At 46.0% G+C, this 20,326-nt stretch overlaps 1 protein-coding gene across 3 annotated transcripts in view; it reads right to left on the reverse strand.

Moving 5' to 3' along the window:
- Frmd4b (FERM domain containing 4B) overlaps positions 1 to 20,326 on the reverse strand; it is a 191,469-nt gene that overhangs the window by 130,145 nt on the left and 40,998 nt on the right. Inside the window, exon 1 of one of the 3 annotated variants that reach the window (XM_029534273.1) lies at positions 7,565 to 7,615. The exons of the other annotated variants lie outside the window; for them this stretch is intronic. The gene's annotated coding sequence lies outside the window, so the exon portion shown is untranslated. Of the gene's footprint in view, positions 1 to 7,564; positions 7,616 to 20,326 lie in introns of those variants that run through there. 3 annotated transcript variants of the gene reach the window in all.

Below are 20,326 nucleotides of genomic sequence, written 5' to 3' on the forward strand. Positions count from 1 at the left end.
TAGCTATAAACTGCAGTCTGCAGACTACATGAGGCTGAGGACAGCTACCACACTTAAGACAACAGGAGGGTTGCTTGTTTTGCTTTGCTTTGCTTTGCTTTGTTTGATTTTTAATAACTCGACTGTATTGCTTTTGAATGTGAACCATGGAGGTGAAAGATGCTGTGGGTTGAAAGTAAGAATAAGATAAAAAGCAAAGACTACTTAATGTATGCAGGAAACAATAGCAGCAGTAAAACCAATGCCCATGGAGTAGGCCAAGCTCACACAGGACACAGATCATGTGGAGAGAAGCAGGTCTCCCAGAAACAAGCGTATGTTTCCTTGGGTCACAGTGACATTTCACAAACGCAACCACCTTCCATCATGGCTGAACTCTGATAAATTTGGTACTTCTAGTACAAGAAGAGAAACATGAGACTGAAGTTCAAATCCAAAGGCCTCAACTTTTGAACTCTTTGCCCCCTTTTAATAGATCACCGTTTATAGTTAGCAGTTAAGGTGTACAGCTGACAGTTTGACATATCAATTTTCAATATGTATTTTTTTTTACATTGAAAATCACAGCACTGGGAAATGCTGGCTGTAAAGCGACGACCGTTCTCTTGATAAACTCACCCTCCAAACCATCCCGTCTGTAGCTGTCGCCACCCTGTCCATTTGAGGGACACCCTGAAGGCCACCTTTACGTTCACTTCTGGTATGTACATTTATAGGTATTTTCTTCTTTTTCAGACATGGCCTTGCTATAGTCTGGCCCCAAACTTAACAGCTCCTGGCCTACACATGGTGGGCAGGGGGATTACAGATGCTGGCCACTGTTCCCAGTGTCTTTCCTTTCCCCCCTCTCTTTGTGCAGCGCTGAGACTGAACTCAGAGTCTCGCACATGTTAGGCAAATGTTCTAGCAATGAGCAACATCTCTGGCCCTTAGCTTACACTTGTATACTAAATGTACTAAATGTCTTTTTTTGATAGACACTTACTCAAATGAAACTGGCACTGTTTTTTTTTTTCTTTTTTCTTTTTTCTTTTTTCTTTTGTGTGTGTGTGTGTGTGTGTAAAGCCATCATCCATGTTACGTCTAAATATGTATGTGCACTCACATAAACCTTCAGTTCAAGTGTGATCAAGCCACACTCACTGTGGGACTGTGATAGGCAGCCTATTTTGGTTGAATGGGGCTTGTTCTGGTGACCCAATAGAGAAATCTACAAGGGACGGAAAGGTGAGCCACATTCCCAGAATCAGGTGCCTGTTCATAATTCTGTGATTATCAGTCACGCAATGTCCCAAGCTTCTGGCATTCTGGCTAGACTCCACCCTCACAGTTAACTGGCAACAGCAAGATAGCTCAGCCCACTATAAGAAGGGCTGCTTGGCCCCTCCTCACTCTCTTTAAGCCCTTACCTTTTTTACTCTCTACCCTCCTTCTCTCTCGTTCCCTTCCTCCCTCTCTCCATGTGGCCATGACCGGCCTCTCTCTTTCTACCTTCTCTCCTTTCTACAATAAAGCTCTAAAACCATAGACTGTCTCTGATCATCAAGGCCCGCCGTGCTTGACCGATGGGATGGGCTTTGACCGATGGGATGGGCTTTCTCCTTACGAGTGTCTAACCTCCTGCCAGAAGGCCATCCTGTGCTCCAGCCACGGACCTGACCAAGGACTCTCACCCGCATGGGAACCAGCCAGCGCTCCCCTCTCCCTCTGCCCTCTCCTCCCTTCATCCCCAGGGCCAAGTGCTGCCCTGGGGTCCCTATTCTGTTCTCAGCAAATCCGCTGTCTCCAGTGTGGGATGCCAGAGGCTGAGAACCTGGTACCTGGGGCTGCCCCTTGTCCACCACCCGACATGTGGGGTCAGTGGCTTAATACAGCCAAACACCCACCTGGGGCCTCATGGAAAGCATGCGGCAGTCCTCCTGCGTCCGCCTGCCCAGAGCACTCAAACTCTAGCAGGACATGGGTTCTCTCCCACGCCCCTCTTTCCCCCACACCCACGGCCCCACAACTCATGGCTTCGCCTCCTGTGCCTTTCACTATGGTTATTTTTGGAAAAATTCCCTCTAGGGCTTTATTTTTTCATACATGATCTGTGTCATGGGATCACGTATTGCTATACAATGGTATGAGTCGCCTTCTAAGAGCTACCCAGATCGTCTCCAGCACTAAGAGGAGCAACATCTCAGTTGCTGTGTCTATCTTTTTTGGCCACGAATGTTGAGATTGTTGGATCTTTTCCTTTCAGGCATTGTACAAAAAACTCAGTAAAGCCAGTTTGAAAAACAAATTGAGTTGGAGGTGGTGGTGTGCACCTGTAATCCCAGTGCTTGGGAAGTGGAGGCAGGGGGATTGGAAAGTCAAGATCAGTCCTGGCTACAGAGTGAATTCAAGGCCAATCTCTTGGGCTATCAGAGCACTTACTTCAAAAACTCAAGGCAAATAAATAAATAAATAAATATTAAGAAAGTTGTGTTTGTTAGCGTGTGCTTGTGGTTCACCTGACCCTGGATAAAGCAGACCATTCGAGGGCTGGAGTTAGAAATTGGCCTTAGCAACATAGACCTTATCTCAAAAACATGATAGACGCCATTACTGGACACCAGCTGTATACATTCAAGCATTATCCTAGGTGGTTTATACACGTTATCTCTGAGCTATAATGTTGCATTCTGTGATTCTTCTTGTTGTCCATATTCCATAGTTGAGGCAAGAGAGCTCAAGGTAGGAATAAGTAACCTGTTTTCAATGCAAAAAGAAAACCTACATTTTCAGTTTTGATTGAAGTCTGTTTTTTTGCATCTGTGAACCAGCTTAGCAGGTCAGATCATGGGGTTATAGACACATGGCCCACGGAAAGCACAGAACTGGTGATAAGAGGTGAGTGGACAAACTTTTCATAGTTCATAGCCACATGTCACATTCTTTTTTTTTTTTTTTTTTTTTAAAGATTTATTTATTTATTATATGTAAGTACACTGTAGCTGTCTTCAGACACTCCAGAAGAGGGCATCAGATCTTGTAACAGATGGTTATAATCCACCATGTGGTTGCTGGGATTTGAAATCTGGACCTTCGGAAGAGCAGTCGGGCGCTCTTACCCACTGAGCCATCTCACCAGCCCCACATATCACATTCTTAACTAAGCAATGTGAAGGTCAAATATACCCCTAGGGTGGCTCAGTCAATAGGGATGTTAGTTCCGGTTGCTGAGCTGGCCAATGCATATTAAGTATAAAGTCTCATTAGAGTTTTTCTGAAAGGCCCGGAGCTGCAGCTCAGAGGTGAGAGGGCTTGCCTAGCCTGCATACCATCCTGGGCTTGCTCACAGTGCCTCCCACACACTGGGTATGGTGGTACATGCTTGTGATCTCAGCACCAGGAAGAGAGCAACAGGAGAACCACAAGTTCAAGGTTGTCCTTGACTCCATAGGAATTTGATACCAGCCTGGGATGCATTAGAATCTGCTTCAACCAGCCCTCCTGCAAAGGTCTTCAAACAGCAACACCAGAACAATGTCCTCATTTAATGGACTAGTAAACTGACACTCAAACTTTAGGATAATTTATCCAAAATTACCCAGGAAAGTAAAAGACCACGTCAAATGTGAATAAGGTGATTGGGCATAGCTACTCAGACTACATGGGCAAGGCCCCCAGTCACAGACAGAGTGGTGAATGCTTGTAATATCAACAATACTCAGAAGGCTGAAGCAGGAGGATTGCCAGGAGTTCAAGGCCAGCCTGGGCTACCTTGAATTTATATAGTGAATTTGAGATCTTGTATCAAAATAAAAATAAAAACTAAATCGCATTAAACTAAATATTCAACTTAACACAAAAAAATAGAATCCCAATAACACATAAAAACAGAGGTGACCAAAAAAAAAACCATCTCTCATTTTCTAGTTCTTCATAGTGTAGGGGGTTGTAAAGAAATGTGTTGGTTTAAACTATTGTGCTTTTGTACCGATAAGAACTAATTATATATGTGCCCTATAGAAAGTTGAAAGCACACACACACACACACACACACACACACACACACACTCACACACACACACACACAGTATAAGTTCACTAAGGAAAATACTATAACTCATAAAATATTTCAAGTTACTAAGTTGCCTTATAATCCAAATATATTTATTTCTCCCTTTTAAATACGTATCCATTGGCGTATATCTTTAATTCCACCACTGAGGAGGCAGGCAGATCTCTGTAAGTTTGAGGCCAGCCTGATCTACATATGGAGTTCTAGGACAGTCAGGACTATATAGAGACTGTGCATGTCTCAAACAAACAAAAAAACAAAGCAAAAAAGATGTTTGCTTTGTGCCAATTTGTTTTGACATCTCCAACCAATTGACATTCTTTTTTCAACACTATCTCTCTCTCTCTCTCTCTCTCTCTCTCTCTCTCTCTCTCTCTCTCTCTCTCTCTCTCTCTCTCTCTCTCTCTCTCTCTCTCTCTTTTAACGAGACAGAGCTTTCTGTAGCTCAGGCTGCTCTTCTGGTTCCTATGTAGCATGTAGCAAGGATGACTTCAAGCTGATGATCTTTCTGTCTCCACCTCCCAAGATCTAGATTACTTTAGACTATTAAACAGTGACTGTCATTTTGTTGTGACAAACTGAGCAATGGCATATAACTTGAACTATAAATGGTCACCTATTCCAAACTGGGGCAATCGGAACTTCAGTCCAGGAAATCTAGAATTGGATCTGAAACGCTGGCTGCTGTGGGGTGACTGCTGTCTGCAGAGAAAATCTTGCACGCACAAAGCAGAGGACAGGTGGCTGAAGGAGGCCCAAGAAATCAGGTGGGTCAAGGGGAAACTTCAGAATCTCTGTCCATCTCTAATGTCTTTCTAGTTTTCATGCATCTCCTGGTCTGTGAACTTATGTCTTCGCATTCCACAAGACTCCTGAGCGTCTCAGAATGAGCCACCTCTGTTCTCTGTTAAACTGACTTGCATTGAATTCGATTCTTCAGATAAGACACACAGGGTGTGTGTGGGATGGGTAGGGTAGTGCATCTTGGAAGGACCTGACCATTTCTGCCCCCCATTTTACAATCCCAAAACTTATAGGAGCAGACTTCTGTGCCAAGCTCTTTCCAGAGGTTCTGAGGAGTCTCAGCTCAGGCCCTCATTCTTGCCAGGCATGTCTTTTTATCAAGTAAGCTGCTCTCCAGACCGTACACCATGGGTGTCTGTAAAATAACCAAAACAAGTTATTTACAAAGGCCAGACTCCAAAATGATGGCCCACACCATCTGCTCACCATCTCGGATGTGCCATGGAGGGCAAATAGCCCTCAGAGAGACACTTCCTGGATGGTTCGATAAGAAATGATAAGGGTCAGCGGAGGAGGGCAGGGGAGAGCACACAGTAGTATTTGTCTATGCTTCGAGCATCCTGTTCAATATTCCCCGAATCCCTTCCCCTGCAGGATGGTGCTTCCAAGGGGATGTCATAGGGATGATTTGATTGTCAGTAGGAAGGAAAGGGCCTGCCCTTGTCACTTGGAGGCTGAAAAGTGAGAGGTGTACTTCGTTCATCAAAACAACACTTATGAATTGACTGCAGTTGACAACAGAAACTAAGAGAGGCCATCAAATACATATTTCAAGGGAGAGCTTCTTTGACAAGGAGAAGATTTGGTTTGATTTCCTCCACGGCAGCACGTGGCAGCATAGGGCAGAATAGATCCATTGTTGGAGATGGGTCGTGGTTTCGGGTTCACCCAGGTGGATGACCTGTAGGGAGTCCTGTCAGAGGAGTGAGCAAACCTGAGCCACTAAAGTTTCATGGTACCAGAATGGGTACAGAAGTACAGCTGAAGGTTCTGCTGAGCACAAGGAAATTGCTCACAGGGATTTACCTGGAGCATGAATTCCGATAGATCATCAGTCAGTGTCTGTTACTGATGCACACCTCTAGCTAAGTCTGGGAGGGTGTTCCTAGGAACCACTCGGTCACAAGGACTCTGCCCCGACAAATGGAATAATCTGTTGGTGAATTCATGTGATGGTATTACTGAGAGGTGCTAAAAAGGCAGGAGGCAGCCCGCTTGGAGGAAGGAGGTTGCTAGTTGAGTATCCTTGGACTCTATGTCTTGACTTGTCTACTTCCTGCTTGTGCCCTTTTCTCCCCCCGCCCGCCCGCCCCTGGCAATGTGTTGAGTAAATTCTTCAGCCCAGCCTTCCAACCTGATAAAGAGAGTGCCTCAACTCTTTCTCACAGATGTTTCTAGGTTCTGTCAAGTTGGCAGTTAATGCTAGGACATGCCCTATTTCTTTGAAAATTGGTTAATAGGTAAAATTTTCTGCAATCCATACACACTCATGGTAGAGAAGCTGAACTGCAGGGTAAATTAACAAGCCAGTTAAAAGGCACACGACAGGGAAACTGTGCAGAGCTGACAGAATGAGGAAATGAAAGGAAATAAATAAAGGAAGAGAAGCGGCCATGGGTCCCCGCATGCCTTCAGTCTGCAGAACCAGGGCTTTTAAACAGTAGTTCTAATGGCATGGCTCCCAGGCACCCTCTATTATCCAGGCATCACCACACAGTCAAGCCTGTGGTGTCCCTGAGGCAAATAATCTCCAAACTCCAACATCGTGAGAGAAACTGAAGGCAAACCCCTTTGACCACAAGATTCACAGTGAAACAAGAACTCAGCTGAGACCCCCCCCCCATCTTAGTCACATAGCAATGCACATAGTCCTGAATCCAGCACACACTGACAAACATGGGAAAGCCTTCCTGTGAAGGCCATTCTGAACAGATCACATCAACAGGCAGAAATGGAAAAGCAGTACTACGAAGCAAGTGTGGAAACTCATTTCCAGAGAAGCTTATGTCCATGGGAAGCACTTAGAACTGTAGACTTTATAAATAGAATAGGGAGAGCATCCATTAATGTTTGAGAAGGGGGGAGGGGGAACAGTCAGATTCACCCAAAGCCACACAAGTCACTAAACCTAGACCTGGGAATGAGACTGAACTCTGGCTTCTGAGTCAGAGAATAATTGAGGTATTTAAAGTTACTCAGCATAAAAAAAGCCATCTAATTAAAATGAATATTATCTCAACAGATCAGTTAATATATAGATATTTATAATAATAAATTTATTCTATATTGTATATAATATATAAGTAAATTATATTGTATATAATATGAAGGATATATTATATACATAATAAAATTATATAAAACATGACTCAAAAATACTTGATTTTCCAATTTCAACCAGGGCTGTGTTTAAGCAACACGGATGTGGAATTTCTTAATTAGATTTCTAAATCCAGAATCACTTTTGAGCCCCACAGAGACCATGGGAATAGTTTCAGAATTTACCTCTAGCGGTCAATGGTCAATGATTACTAATATAATAGTAGCAACTTCTCAAATAAAATCCCACAATGCATGCATTCAGACGTGATCTCTTTGGAGATCTCTGTGCAGCGCCCGCCCAGACGATTCGCCTTCCCCACACCTCTTCCTCACCTAACCCCAGGTATCTGGAGGTTAGAATGGTGCACGCTGGGCTAGAACTCCCACCTCAGACTGCGTTTCCTTCCCAGCTGATAAGAGCGGGTCCTCAGCCTGCAAGTGCTGGTAGCCGGTGGAAAAGCTTTGTCCAGTGGGTCAATGGTCATGTGGGGGAAGGCCTACAGGGAAGTGAGAATCTGCTACAGCCTTGACTTCCACTGCCAGCACCCAGATGTGGCAGCCCATGGTGCCCGGCGCCCGTCTGGTTTGCAAGGGAACACTCACCACCTGGCTCCAGCCCTAGCCTTTCTACCTGACCTAAGAGATGTGAGGAGAGCTGGGCGGTAAGGAACCGAAAGGCAATCCCATTCAGGGCAGAAGGGACCTATGTGGGGTCAGACTAAAAAGTAACAGGAAACAACTATGGGAAAAGCAAACTCCCGGCTGTTTTGGTTTTGCTTTAGCTGATGTTTGGAACACAGAAACCCTTGATAAGGAAGTAGCAAACTTCTTCTTTCCCCCCCCCCCCCCCGCCTCCTGGTTCCCTACTGGCTTTTCCTGAGACTCAGCAGAAGAGACCTTGCTTCATAAACCCGGTTTCTCCCGGTTTGGGGTGGTATGACCCAGGCAAGGTCAAAACTGCTATCTGGATGAGAGCAGAGTCAGCTCTCTGACCAGGTCCACGTTCCCACGGTTCTATCTCTGTGAGGACATGGCTGAGGGTGATACCTTCTAAATGCGGACTGGACCTCTCTGCTTTCCGATGTCCAGTTTCTTCCCACATAAAACACCCAGAAACTAACTTCTCTCCCACCGAGAAAGACAGGCCTGTGAGGGGGGCCTAGATGAGTTAACTGAGCTTGGGAGACCCGTCTTAAATGTCTCACGGGTTGAGGTCCTGGACTGCATACCAAAGCCAGCTGAGCCCCAGCCTTCCTCCTCCGACCCCCCTCTCATCTCTGACTATGGATACAATGTAACCAGCAGCAGTACTCTCTGTCTGCCCCGACTTCTGGCTTCCGCAGATTAAGCTGTGAGCCAGAATCAACACTTCCTTCTGTCAGTTGCATTTGTCAGTTATCTTGTCCACAGTGATAAGAAGAGATGCTAACCTAGGGCCCACCCCTTCTACTTTTCTTTGTGTCTCAGATCTCACCTCCAACTCAGTGCGTTCACACTGGTCTCCTTTTCGTCCTTCACATCCAGCCTTGGTCCTATCTTGGGGTGTCACAGATGCTGTTCTCTCTGGATGGAATGCCCTGCCCCCCCATTAAGTTCATTCTTAGGTCCCTTTATGACTTTCAGATCTGAGATCAGATGTCTGTCGCCTTCTTAGGATGCCTTCCCTGCTTCATCTAATGTGGAGCCCCCTCTACTCCATTGTGCTATTCGGTGTGCCTAAGACCTACAGTTTCTCATTTAGCTATATCTGTCAGCCTGCCTTCTACCACTAGATCTTAAGTTTCACAGGATGGAAGACCTTGACTGTGTTGTCCCTCATTGCTCCCCTAGGGCTTCCATCTAAAAAACGGGGTCTCCGAAAATCTTCTGAGTGAGGGCTGGGAGTAACATGCTTCTAAGAAACTCATGCAAGTCTGAAGACTTGAATAGGGATCCCCAGATCCCACGTCGAGCTGGATGCAATAGAACATACATCTGTGATCCCAGGGTATCTATGGAGAGATGGTCGGTGGATGGTCGATGAAGAATCCCTAGGAACCTGCTGGCCAGCTAGCCTGGCATATGAAGTAGTGAGAGAAATGAGACCCTGCTTCGGAACCAAGTCGAAGAGGAGGACAGATACCCAGGGTCATCCTTTGAGTGTCATGGCACCTACACAAGTCTTCCTAGTGAATGAATTGAACCTACATGCTAACACACATTCATAAACATTTAGTTTCACCCCTAATACAGTGCCTTATGTTGTGGTGACCCTCTCAATCATAAAATTACTTTCATTGGTATTTCATAACTGTAATTTTACTATGGTTATTAATTGTAATGTAAATATCTGTGTTCTCTGGTGGTTTTAGGTGACCCTTGTGAAAAGAGATGACCCTTGTTTGACATCCCCCAGGTTGAGAACTGCTGACTTACACTGATAGAGCATGATCTAAAGAAGGAGGTTGTCCCAAGCAACTCCCAAGCCATGGCCCAGCAAACCTGACACACCAGGAAACAAATTTTCCAACCAGAGCGCAAGGTGAGCCATTAAACTCCTCATCAGATGAGAGTCTCTGGAGCAAGAACAGGGCGGGGGTGGGGATCTAGGCCAGTCTTACTTTGAGGCCTATTGAATGGATGGAGTTTTATATTTCACCCAGATGATGTCAATCCCAGCAGAACAGGGCCCTTTTATATCATTTCTGGGTGGTGACTGAGTGTGAGCTGTCGACACTCTCATCCCGTGAATGGCCTGCACTGACACAGATGTCTCCAGAAAAGTCAGCTGTGGTTTCTCCTTTAGCTCTCTCAAGACAAAGCCTGACTTCCCAGCATGCAACTGCACTGTCTATGAGGCACCGACTTAGCAGCACACAGCTTGTGCACTTTTGTTGCGTGCTGCTAACCAGACCCCTAAGTAGGAAACAATATTTCTCTGATTAGGCAGAGAGCAAAGCAGAGTCCTGGAGGGGCTGGTCACACTGCTGCAATGTGGGGTGGGACTCACAGGACCCTGGCAGAACCCTTGGGAATGGATATGGTGAAAGAGGCAGAGGTGAAGGAAGAAAAGCAGGTTGCAAAGAAGTTTTAAAAGAAAAATGGATAGATGAGGGAGGAATGAAAAAAAAAATATGTGAGAATTCAGTTTCCTAAAGATGAAGTTGAATGATAAGTGTGGCAGTGTATGTGTGTAATCCCAACACCTCAGGAGTCTGAGGCAGAAGTTCAAGGACAGCCTTGGCTAAATGAGACCTCTTGTCAGAGCAAACAAGAAAGGAAGAGAGGAAACTGAACCAGTGAATCACTGTAGGAAGGAAATGTAACAAGAAGGAATGAATGACCAGGCTGGGCAGCTCCTGAAACCACTGCCTGAATTTACTTGTGGGTATTACATCTTGATCCAGAAAGAATTCATCCATTCTGAGTGAGCAGCTTCCTGGCTCTACCCTGCTTGTATCCTGAGGTGCAGGATGATCAGTTGTGTGGCCTCCTGGGCCTGAGTCCACATCACCTTGGCTTGGGATTGAGTGCAGTGCACCATGCCATTCAAGCATTCATGCTGTCAATCATGTGCTCACACCTGCTCAAGCAGCAGCCTTCTGAGGAGAGTACCACTATCATTCATTCATTCATTCATTCAGTCAGTCAGTCAGTCAGTCAGATGGTTCCACAAGGGCACTGCGAATGGAGCTTGTCCTAGTGTTCTGAGCCTCAGCACCATGGCCATTGCAGCAGCAGAGTCTCTGGTGTCCCCTGGGATGTGGGGTCACTGACCAGTAGTAAGTGGCTACTTCCCACTACTGTGACCCTAGATACATCTCCAAACGTTGCTAAATGCCCGCTCCCGGACAGAATGGTTCCTTTGGAGAAGAACTGCTTTAGAGACAAGGAGAGAAAGTCTGAGCTGTCAAACCAGTAAAGACGTTTTCAGTTCAGGGAAAGGGCTTAAGGCTCCGCAGGTCAAAGGGATTGTTACCAGGCCTGATGCCTGAGTTTGGTTCCGGAAACCCACAAGATGGAAAGAGAGAACAGGTCTAAGTTGTCCTCTGACTTCCACAGATGTGCCCTGGCACAGCAGACATAACTACCTACCTAGACAGACAGACAGACAGACAGACAGACAAATGCAAAAAGAAAAAAGAAAAAAAAAAGGCAGGGGTGGGGCACTTGAAATCAATCTGGCCAGCGAACCCAACTCAGAGTGCAGCTAGAGCTCAATTTCTCTACCCAGGAGGCACCAGGAAATGAGGCTATGGGTTGAGAGAATGTTTCCTTGTTCATTGTTGTGGACAAGTGGCCACCAGCCGGGGACTGAAAGGCTAACCTCTTTTCTGGGCATTAGCATTCGACTGCAAGCTCCTTTCAGCCTGGGGGAGGTTTGAAAAGGAAAGCCCACGAGGTGGGCTGGTGGTTTGGATTCTAGATTCTGGATTCTGTGCATGGCTGGTTTGCTGTTGTTGTTGTTGTATTGTGGTTTTAGCACCCCTACCTTGGGGGAAGACAATCCCTGGGGGGTGGCATTTTCACAAGAGGTAATCCCCCTTCAAGATGGTAGCCTGATTTTGTAAGGCTGGCTGAAAATAAAAGTCATCAAATCCTGGAGTGAGGGCATCCAGGAGATACCAGCCTGGTACCAAGGAGCTGCAGATGGGATTTGCGGTCAGGAAGCTTGGGAGACAGCTCAGTGCATAAAGAGATCCAGGCACCTGTAATTCCGTCATCCTAACAGTGAAAGAGTGGTGGAGAGCCCTTAGCCTACCTACTCTAAGTTCCTGGCTCAGAAGCTAGTTGGCAGAAAGAACAAGGAAGAAGCAGCTTTAGCACCTCTCAAAAACTGTCCTCTGACCAGCATACACACACCCCTCCACACGCGCGTGCACGTGCGCGTGCACACACACACACACACACACACACACACACACACACACACACAATTATTGCTGTTGTTTGAGCCAGGGCCCTATTCTGAAGCTTAGGCTGGCCTGGTGTCAGTTCATTATGCAGCTCAGACTTCGGTTTGCTGAGTGTTGGGATTTCTGAGTGCTGGGATTTCAGGTGTGCATCACTGTGCCTGGTTTCTTGTAATTTTTTTTGCCGTACTTGTTGACATTGGGAATTAAAGGCAGGGTGCTGCTCATGCTAAGCACCTACTCCACCCCTAGACTTCCAGCCTTTCCTGTTTAGCTTTGTCCCTTTTGTATTCAAACCAAGCCTATCTCAAAGGAACAAAGGAGAAACATGAAAAGTGGAGGACACCGGCCTTTACCCCAGTGCAGGGAGTTCTCTGGCCAGTAGACATGATTCAGGAACTATACTGCTAACCTTAAATGCTTAGATTGCTTAAATAGCTTATTCTCCCCTTCTACCCTACTCCCAAATGTTTCTTTTGGAATATTAAGATGTCAAACAGGCTTATTCAAGTTGAAAATCAACCCATTAGTCAAACCCTGGAGAGGGCAGCAATCCAATATCTGGGTTTAATTCCTTTCTTATTTCCCTGTCATAATCAATAAACTAACTCAAAACCACTCTTCAGGGATGAGGGCAAAGCTCAGCAGTGGTGTGTTTGCTGAGAAAGTGTGAGGCACCGCGCTTCATCACCAGTACTACAAATATACCATTTAAAGCAGCCCCGTGCCTGAAGTCAGCGAAGGCTGTTGTCCACTTCTTGGCTGTTGCCTAGCTCTTGGTTGTTGCATGATTGTGACCAGATGGTTCAGAGTTGAGCTCCTTAACTCTCAGACACACACACAAAAGAAACTTAACATATGCAGGTAGATTATTTTTATCAAGTGTGTTTATTTACCTACTTGATACGTATTTAATGTTTCTATTTATTATTTGAGAATGTCATGCAACATATTTTGAGCAATATTCTTTCCCTTCTCCCTACTCCTCCCACCAGATCACCCCTTATAAAATGTTTTTAAAGTGGAGTATTTGTTGTACATGGTACTGGCTTTCATAAGGCCATTTTCGTGCAAGTATATGATGTGCTTTGAGTACGTCCCCTCCCCCATTCCCTTCCCTATCCAAGCCCTCATTCCCACTCATTCACTTGGGTCCCTAGACCGTTTCAGTCTCACTTTCGGGCCACATAGACACACACGACTTCACACCGTGCTTCTTTGTAGGTGCTTATGTGACAGTGTGGGTACATGTGCCCATGTGTGTACGCAGAGGGAGGATAAGGGCTAAGCATGGTTCTTCAGGTGCTGTCCACCTTGGTTTTTTGAGACAGAGTCTCTCACTGTCCTGGAGTAGCCAGGTTAGGCTAGGCTGCTGGGCCAGCAAGTCCAAAGGCTCCACCCATCTCTGTCTCTCTAGCCCTGGGAACACAAGTATCGGTTGCTATCCATGTTTTGTCCTGGTTGTTGTTGTTTTGTTTGAGACAGGGTCTCTCTGTGTAGTCCTTGAGCTCACTATGTAGACCCGGTTGTCCTTGAACTCACAGAGAACTACCCGTCTCTGGCTCTGTAGTACAGAGTGCTGGGATTAAAGGTGTGCACCATTATGCTCAGCCCCATGCATGGCTTTTTTTTTTTTTAAAGTGTTGTGGGGATCAAAGTCAGATTCAAGAAAGCTCCCCAGGCCTACCTACATCATGTATGTTTACGTGCATTTGCCTACTGCGTTCTCACAAGCACCCCACGAAATAAACAGTTTCAACTTTCTCTTTTATAGTTAGAAAGCCGGACCCTCAGGAGTTTGAGAATAACTCATTGAGGTCCCAACAGATAATGAGAGACTGAGCCAACTTAACAAGGGGTTCACCGGATAACAGGAAAGGGCAAAGGCTGGGGTTGTAACTTCACAGATGGAAGTGGGGTGGGAACCACATCTTCTCCCTGGAAATGGTCTGAAGGTGCTTCTGCAACCAGTACCTCCAGAGGGCCCGGAGGAGACTGTCAAGAGTTCATAGCCACAGAGTCCCTCAGGTTATTTCTGCAGTTCCTTCCTCTTTCTTGAAGACCAGTGGTTAGGCAATATTTTTAGCCACTGTGGTACAGTATCAATGAGTCCAAGAAGGAAAAAAGAAAGAGAAGAAAAAGATGAGGAAGGCACAAATAACGAGAAACAGGGAAAGTCACAAACGCGTAACCAGGGCGTAACCAAGATGCGCTGCGGCAGGTCTGCAGCACGGGTTAGCTGCCCTCCGCAGTGGAGCTGGAGAAAGTGGAAATTCTGGTGTTGGGCTTATGCGAGAAGCAGACCGCCTGTGGTCTGGAAACTTTTAGTTCTGCCAACTGTTTTCTCTTCTCCCGAGAAAAACAGCCAATAGGGAGAGGCGGGGGCAGAGCGACTTTCAAAATTTTAAAAAGTAATGACATGGGCTGTCCGGGGAAGGGCTTTTTCAGATGAATGGCTGTTGCTGTGACGTACACACGCGCAGGTCACTGCCTAGTGCCTGAATAACAAGCCCAGCAAGCCTGACTCTGAGCCTCTGCAGGGCCAACAGATTATGTATGTCACAAGGAAACACAGATAAACCATAGAGGACCCCAACCCCCTTCAGCCCCTATTCTGAGCACACTCCTCTGCTTCCATTCCTCAACTCCATTCAAACCTCTGAATGCCGTCTATCAATCTCTCTGCTCTTTGCAATCCATGTTCAAACACAGGCTAAAGAAGTCCTCAGGGGACTCACAGTTAGTAAAAACGGACGGTATTAGAGCCAGAATTAGTTGGTCTGTCTCGAATTAGTTGGTAGAAAATATGCTGGGGCAAAGGATTTAGAAAAGTTTACCAAACTTCGAAAAGTCAAGTTGATTTGGGCTTTTAGAAAAATAACCTTTCCCTCCCCCCCCCCGCCTCATTTCTTTCCTGCTTGCGTGTTTGTACTGGAGACGGGACCCAGGCAAGTGCACTGCCAGTACACTACTGCCCCAGTCCAGAGAAACTTGAATCTCAAGACCCAGGCCTCATATCGTCACAGAAGAAACATCCCTCCTCGGCCTAGACGCTACCACCGCGCAGTCACGAACACGTCTTGTCGCTATGTAGACTCTGTTTTTAATTGGGTTTGTGGAGTTCCTCTGAAGTTTTATCATGGGATTAAATGTTAGCGAAATGAGAGTAGAAGCTGGGGGAAGACAAGGCTGTGAAAAGGAGACTGGCCTTTCCCCTCTATAAACAAGCAAACAAGATAAAATTATCAAGCAGCAGGCAAAGGATAGGGAGAAGCAGTCCTTTTCAAGAGACTGTGTGATGGGACCAATGACAGCTGCGCCCGAGAACCCAGTGACCGTCCTCATGCGGGCCAAATAGTAACATCTAAAGTACACGTCTAACGTACTTTAAGAACATACATAAGAGCAATGAAATGCACAGGTTGCTTTAGGACGTGCTGTATGATAGCAATTAAATCCCAGAAGCTAAGATGTACACAGCCACAACCAAAGCCACAGCTTACTAAAATTCAACTTTTGAAGGATTTTTTTTTTTTTAAATCTTTCAAAAGGTGATAGTCACACTTGCTGTCAGGGTGGCTTTGTGCTGGACACAGAGCTTGGTAAACACAGGCCATCACAACTGCACAGATGTGTCTTACTGCACCTGTGGGTAGGCTCGCTGCTAAGCCTCTGACCCGGGAAAGCCCACTTCCATGGCAAATGGTCTGTCATTTGTACAAGTTCTATAAGGAAAAACGGTCTCTCATTCACTGGCTTTTTGTTTTGAGCCCTTTAAATGGTACCCGGCTCACGGCAGGTACCAGAAACATGCAGGATAAACAGATGAATGAATGAGTGAATGAACGAACCCCATTTCTATCTCTGGCTCCTGGTCTGAGATTTTACCCTGTTCCAGACAGAGTACAAGTCACTCAGTGCTTCCTTTGACTGTTGCTTTGAAATTTTTTTGTGGACCTGGGACTGTAATTGGGTTGGTAGAATTCTTTCCTAACAGGCACAAAAGGCTGAGTTTGGCACCCCCAGCAATGCATAAACCAGACGTAGCCCCACATGCTTACCACCCCAAGTAGGTGGGAAGACTGGAAATTTAAGGCCATCCTCAGCTACACAGGGAGTTTGAAGCCAGCCTTGGCTACAGGAGACCTTGTCTCAAACACAAATAACCCCCCCCAACCAAAAAAAAAAAAAAAAAAAAAAACAAAACAACTAAACACAAAAACTCCAAAAACTTCTTGAATTGATTCATGAGATTTCTTAGCTATAGAACTGCCAGGTTCCAAACAGCTGTGCTGCCAGTGTCCCTGAGGATCTTCCCCCTAGTAACCAAGGCGGCTGCGACCTGATGGCCTGGTGCAGGACAGTCAGGAATTCTCCTTGGGCAGCAAAATAGAGCACGTGTCATTCTCACAAGCCCTGCCGTTCTGTGTTCTGTGGAGTTGGCAAGTTTCTCCCCACTTCTCCTGCTCTCTCTTATTCTCACTTCCCTCCCCGGGTCTTGGGAGAGGAAATCTCACCCAACACATAGGGCTGTATCCAGGGAACAAAATATTTTCCCCTGTGGCCAACATGGCCCCATTCTGACACTGGTTCCCCTGGTGTGGCTTTCTAAAGTGGGAGGAGGTTGGGAGGCACAGGGTGTGGCCACGGGGCTGGGATGGCCGTGGTAGCTTCCATACTTCTGGGTCTCAGGCAATGCATCATGCAAGCTCTCTGCAGTCATCCCCACCCTGTAATTCAGAGTTCCGATCACACTCTGGCCAGGCGGAAGCATAAGCTGGGGTCTGCTTTAGCCATTTAGCCATTTAGGACAGGGCAAGCAGGGGGAGGCGCAGTTTCTTAGGAGCCATACGGGTCTGGGACGTCTGATCCTGGCCTACGGCAAGCTGGTTGGCAATGTTAGGCAAGTCATACCCCACTCTAAGGAACTGCTGTAAAATGGAGAGACCCTGGCTTAATGTGTTGGTTCTCAATCTGTGGGTTGTGGCCCCTTTGGGCGTCAAAATGACTCTTTCACAGGGGTCACATAGCAGATACTTTCATTATGATCCTCAACAGTACCAAAATTGCAGACATGATGTAACAATGAAAATAATTTCACGGTCGTGGCTAACCCAACATGAGGAACTGCGTTAAAAGTTCGTAGCATTAGGAAGGTTGAGAACCACTGGCTTAAGGCATTGCAGGCATTCCCTAGGCAGCAGCTGAAGTAGCTGGGGTGCTGTATTCCTGTAATCCCAACAAAACAGCTGTAAATTCGAAGCCAGCCTATTCTATACCGTGACTTCCAGGGCAGCTAGAACTACACAGAGACCTTGTTTCAAAATCTCAACAAAGAATGAGGGTAAAGAGCACAGGCTTGGGGCTTAGCCTGGATTCACTCTATACTACCTGTGTGGTCCTAACTTTCCTCCCTTCACATACTAAGCCATTTTTCACCTGCTATGGACTTCTTGGATGCTTCCAAAGTCCATGGGCTGGGTGAGAGGTGGGCTAGTCTCTTGGGCCCTTGAGCCCCAGGACAAAAGGAACAAGTACCTCCTGATGTAACCTTCTAAAGATACTCCCCGAGTCCCTCCCCACCTCCTCTTCCTTCTCTTTCTAGAGACAGGGCCTCGATATGTAGCTCTGGTTGGCCTTGGACTTATAATATAGACTGGGCTAACCTCAAATTCACAGAGATTTGCCTACCTCTGTCTCCTGAATGTTGCTATTAAACTCATGGGACACAGTTCCTGGTTCCTGTTTTCTTTTTAAGACAGAGTCTCACATAGCCCAGGCTTTCCTTGATGTCTCTACAGCTTTTAGTTCCTCCTGCCGCTCTCCCATATGTTGGGTAACAGACATGTGCCACCAGACCTGGTGTTTTGTTTGCTTTGGTTTAGTTTTCATTTTGAGATAGGATCTCAAAGTGTAACCTGAGTCAAAATACTATAGCTATGATTTTATCTTTCAGAGTCATAATTCTGATTTACAAGTGAGCTCGCTTTGATATGACTTCTCTTTATGATGTAAATCATAAAGACTAGATTGTGTCACACTAGATTGTGTCAGGACTCCTGGCTCTGGGACGGGTGAGGTGGGGGTAGGGCACTCTTTCTATAGATCTGGCAGCCTTGCTATACAGTTCTCTAAAACAGTTCTCTAAAACTAACTGAAACATAAGCCAGCCCTGGCATGTAACTGTTCTTTCCACATATTGAAACTATTATTTTTAATCATAAAAACTTGGAAATAAATAAAAATACCACACACTAAAATTAACCATACCCAAAGACTATACAACTTAAATGAACTTAGCTCCAGTCAGAATTGGCATTCAATACAGAAGCTGTGAAGCCTTGTATTGAACTTGACACTTTCAGGATTGATTAGATTTCATGTACTTGCTCACCACTAAAACTGAAACAACCTGTGGCAGAGTTAGACCAGAAAAACATGTACACACACACACACACACACACACACACACACACACACACATTCATGTGCAATACCTGAACTCACTCTGTCCTGCTAATTGAGTGGAAATTAGAAGTGTAAAACTATTCCAGAGTTGGTGTGGTTGAACACACGTGCAGTGTTGGCACTCAGCCAGGGCAGGAGGAGCACATATTTGGAGCCAGCCTGGGCTATGTAGTGAGACCCGCTTAGGTCTTGCCTGGCACGCTTCCAGAAATCAGCAGCCTGTCAGGGTGGATCTGGCTGGCTTGGACGCTTATCTTTTTTATGACCCTGAAGTTAATGAAAATAAATGCACCAGACAGTTTTACAAATCCCCCCGGGACAGGCAGGAGGAGCCCTGGTAAGCAAATTGGAGCAGGCAAGAATTCTATCACAGGAAGGGATTTGTTCATGGTTTTTTTTTAACTTTCATTATTATTATTATTATCATTAATCGTGTGTGTGTATGTGTGTGTGTGTGTGTGTGTGTGTGTGTGTACTCAGGCATGTGTCTGTACACAAGCACACAAGCTACAGCAGATATATGGAAGTCAGAGGACAACTTCCTGGAGTCAGTTTTCTCTTTCAATCCTGAGCATGGAACACAGGTTGATAGGTAAGGCAGCAAACGGTTCCACCCACACAGCCACCTCACCAGCCTTGAAGTGCCTTGTTTCGATAAACAGATGTTCTCATCATATGGATTGGGCCAAGAATGTCACAGAAGCCAGGACTGGGAACCAGTGAGCTATGCTGTCCCTGCAGCCCATGAATGTGCTGGCAGGGAATCAGACATCTGTTTCACTCAGCTGCAGCCTCTTTCCTTTTGTGTGCCAGGCATCTGAGTGTTCTACAGAAATTCCTGCTGCACACATAATAGGAAGTTACTCGTTAAAATTGCATCTGGGGCAGTAAGGACGGTTTTCTTCTTTAGTTGACTATGATGCTACCGTTTCATTTCTTCTCCTGATCATGAACATATCTGATTCCCATGAAACTGGGAACATGGTATGTTCTGCCTGTTTTCTGCACTGCTTCCCCCACCCATTTCTAGCCCTTGACATAGACCTCCTCATCCCAGGCTACTGGGGTCACACACTCAATCCCCTTATTCCTGCTTGTGATAGTCATGGGAGAAAACAAAGTGGTAAGAAGCACTTTCAAGGATTTGGAAAAATGTTGGGAAAGTCTTGGCTCCATAGATGGCCATCAGGTGCCCGTCGTCATTTACAAGCCCAGTAACTATGATGTCATTCTTCTCCCATGCATCATAGTTCAGGTAGGCAGGCCTTGGGCTCAAATCTCAGCCCCACTTCTCTATGGACGGTGTTCCTCACACACAGCAACAGGTTCTCATTTTCTAGAGCTTTCTAACAGTCTGGGGACTCAGCAGTGACACATGTACTGATCAGTCACAGCGCTCTTGCCTTGATTCCCAGAGAAGGAGGCAAGCAAACCAACCCACAGGATGACTTCAGATCAGCAATACCACACAAACAGGAAGCAGGGAGTTGTGGGAGAGTTGTTGCTGTAGGCAGAGCAGTTGGGAGAGGGCTGTTTGAGGAGGCTGACATTAAATCTGTGATGGTAGTGGTGAGAAATCAGCCTTGGTAAATCTGAGACAAGAACATTCCAGAAAGAGAAAACCAAGATGCACGAAGGCCATGAGACAAAAATTTGCTTAGTTCAAGACACTACTGCACAAGGTTCCTTCCTTCCTTCCTCCCTCTCTCCCTCCCTCCCTTCCTTCTTCCTTTCTTGTCTTCTCTCTCTCTCTCTCTCTCTCTCTCTCTCTCTCTCTCTCTCTCTCTCT

The sequence above is a fragment of the Mus pahari genome, chromosome 2, assembly GCF_900095145.1.
Source record: "Mus pahari chromosome 2, PAHARI_EIJ_v1.1, whole genome shotgun sequence".
Taxonomy (NCBI): domain Eukaryota; kingdom Metazoa; phylum Chordata; class Mammalia; order Rodentia; family Muridae; genus Mus; species Mus pahari.